Here is a 3611-nt window from a genome sequence, read left to right as displayed (position 1 = left end):
CCGAGGCCGCATCTTGGCGATTCAGCCCCGATCCACCCGCGTCTCCGCCCCTCCTACCAGTCTCAGTGCTGCTTCAGCTCCCTGGTTGTGGGGCTTCTGTTCAGCCAGATTTCAGGAGGCTCTGCATGATGGTGGTTCTGTATTTTAGTTGTAATTTTGATGTCATTGTGGGAGGTGGCGGGTACCCAGGTTACCTACGCCACCATCTTGTTTTCCTCTGATTTGTTTTAGATTCTACATATAAATGAGATCATGCAGTATTTATCTTTCTCTGTCTGATTTATTTCACTAGCATTTGTCTACCAATGGACACTTAGGTCTGTCCCATGTCTTGGTTATTATAAATGATGCTACCACCATGGGATGCAGATATCCTTTTGAGTTAGTGTTTTTGTTTCTTTTTGATATATTCCCAAAAGTGGAATTGCTAGATCACATGGTAGTTCTTTTTTTACTTTTTGGGAATCCTCCATATATATATATATATATATATATATATATATATATATATATATATATTATTATGGCTATACCAATTTTCCTCATATATTAAATTAAAGAGTTAGATTAGACAATTTCAATACATTCTTCAGTACTGGAATTTCAGTAGCTCAAAGTGTCAAATATTAGTTATTATAAGTAATCAAATGAATTCCAGTATAAGAATTTATATTATTGATAACCAAATGCAATTGTTATATTCCTTAGGTGTAGGACACTTTAAAGAAACCTATAGCAAATAAATTAATTTTCAAAAATAGTATTACATATTATTACAAGATTTTATTGAAATAAAGGTAAGATATATATACACATATCTATATGTGTGTGTATATATATATAATCATATATTAGTATTAGTCAGGGTTTTCCAGAGAAACAGAAACAATAGAAGGTATATACATGTGGAGATTTATTATGAGGAATTGACTCATAATTAAGTAGGCTGAGAAATAACATGATTTGTCATCTGCTAGGTGGAGACTCAAGAAAGTTAGTGATGTAATTTAGCTTGAGTCTAAAGGCTTGAGAACCTGGGGAACAGATGATGTAAATCCCAGACCGTGGGCAAGGGAAGATGAGATGAGATGTCCCAGCTCAACGAATGTGGCAGGAAGAAAAGGGATGAATTCCTCCTTACTCCACCTTTGATTCTATTCAGGCCCACAGCAGTTTAAATCAATCATACTGCAGAGGGTAATCTACTTTAATGAGTCCACCACTTCAAATGAAAATCTTATCCGGAAACATCCTCACAGACACACTCAGAAACAACGTTTAATCTGGGCACCCATAGCCCACTCAAATTGACACATAAAATTAGCCACTGGATTTTGGAGTCCCAGATAAAACACAGGATTTTCGTTTGTTTTATCTGGACACAATTTTCTGCATTGACTTCACTGGGTACATGAAGGAACTATGCTTGAAACTTTACCAATGCCTTTAAAATTATGTTCATAACCCTTCATTTTACTTAAAAAAAGTTTTTAAAGTGAAAGATGTTATATTCTCCCACCAAATGATTTGAATGAAGTTATTGACAGTGAGAGCAGAGTGAAAAAATTTCAGCTGAAATGTATGTAGAACAGATGGTAAGGTTTATGCATCTCTAATCAAATGATGTTAGTTTTATGGCTCTTTCAATTAGTGCAGATGAGAAAGTCAACATTCAGAATCATAGAATTGTATAATTTTATATATATATATATATATATGCATGTATATATATATGCATGTATATATATATATACATGCTTATATATATGTGTGGGTCTTTCCATAATGGTGTTTTCAATGTTATTAGTATAGAATACGTTTGTGACTTAATAGCTGTTTAATCACATGGAACTAAACTTGAGGTGTAATCTGCAAGGAACACTTATTTAGTTTTCATTTTAGTAGTGTCTCATTTTGGTGATAGAAAGTTTCCTTTGGGAATAGATCATAGCCTTTTCAATTACATAACAATATATTTTATTAACATACATAAACATTGATTTTTTATTGGTATATAGTTTTATGAATTTTAATGAGTGTATAGATTTATGAACCACTAACAATCAGGAGACAGCAGTTCTATCAGTCCCCAAACTCACTCTTTCTTTAATAGTCAAACTCTACCCCTCCCCCTCCAACCCTTGGTAATTGCTGATCTGTTCTCTCTGTATCGTTATAGTTTGGTGTTTTCATATATGAAATCCTATATAGTTGACTTGTTTTCATCAGCAGATTTTTATTAGTTGGAGGATACTTAGGTTTGACTCAAAGGAAAGCGGTGACAATTGGCAACCACTCCTGCATAGACAGGAGGCATTCCTGGCTGTGGGGAGCGGCACTTATATCTAAGGATCAGGGTCTCCTGCTTAACTTGGACCACCCAAGGAAGCTCTTCCCCTTACCACTCCATGTCACCAGTGGTGGTACGGAAGAGTCTGCAATGAGTTAGGTCAAATTGGTTAACAGCTTTTCCAGCTCTGGCCGAGCTTTGAACCTTCCCTTGAAGTCTTCCTCCGTGTGCTCCTTCATTGACAATTTGACTCCTGCAGGAAGATTGCTTTGGATTATTTCCAAGAAAATCTCTTCAAATGTAACAGTTAAACCGCTAATCTGAACCACTGGCTCACAGTGGGGTAAGAGCTGAGTCCAGGAATATTTTACTGCCTCCATCCTGCAGCTGCAACACCTTCATGGTTTTAGTGGGCATTGCATAATTTTCCTCAACTTTAACATAGAGATGGTTACAGAGGTTGTCAACATACTGGGCATAACTCTCTGCCAGGGCCATGTCATATGCAGTTAGGTGAATGTTTAAAAACCCATGTTCATAATCTGTCCCCAAATGAATGCCTCTCATTTCCACCTTTTCCTTCTTCTTCTTGGGCTCTTGTGCTTTAGTTAGATGCTTGTAACTTCCAATGCCATGAGTGGGCTTAGTCTTGTAGTGCCTACTGGTACTGAGCAAGATGCCACCTGCAGAACAGATGGGATTCTCTCCTGAAGTTTTGAACCTTAAGTGGGGACAGGCTTGCTGAAAAATGATACCGTTCCTCAAACACAGCACCTTTCCCAGAGCTCCTCTCATCCTTCACTGCTGTGTCCTGTTACTATGCAAGCTGAAAATCAATCGGCCCAAGCAGCAGAGACTCTGGACTGCTGAACCCTGGGCTGCTGAGAACACTGCCCTTGACTCTTGGGCAACTCTGGGGCTAGGGGCGCAAATCCCCAAGCAATTGAAAATCCAAGTATGACTTCTGACTTTATACTCTGTCCTTCCATCCCTCGTTCAAACTGCAGATGGGAAACAGTATTTTCCACTCACTGTTGGGAATGTGAAAACACTGGTTTTGATCAGCAGTTGGTTGAATCTGTGAATGTGAAACCGAAGATAGGAAGGGACAATTGCATTTCTTGGGGGGGGGGGGGGAATCCCTGTATAAATGGACCAATGCAGTTCAAACCCCTGTTGTTCAAGGGGCAACTGTATGATTCTAAAAGGGTATGCAACCTTGTAAGATTGGCTTCCTTGGCTCAGCCTTCTGCCTTTGAGAGTCACCCTAGTTACTTATTGTAGCATGTTCCTTTTAATTGCATAGCTGTACCGTAGTTTG

General features: G+C 38.3%; 1 pseudogene across 1 annotated transcript; it reads right to left on the bottom strand.

Moving 5' to 3' along the window:
- Positions 1 to 2445: 2445 nt before the first annotated feature.
- On the bottom strand, positions 2446 to 3091 carry LOC308559417 (large ribosomal subunit protein mL48 pseudogene; annotated as a pseudogene). Its single transcript has one exon. The product of its transcript is annotated as a large ribosomal subunit protein mL48 pseudogene (transcript).
- Positions 3092 to 3611: the final 520 nt, after the last annotated feature.

Source organism: Miniopterus schreibersii (assembly GCF_964146895.1).
Source record: "Miniopterus schreibersii genome assembly, chromosome: 7".
Lineage (NCBI taxonomy): Eukaryota > Metazoa > Chordata > Mammalia > Chiroptera > Miniopteridae > Miniopterus > Miniopterus schreibersii.
This window is presented reverse-complemented; position numbering and strand designations above follow the sequence as displayed.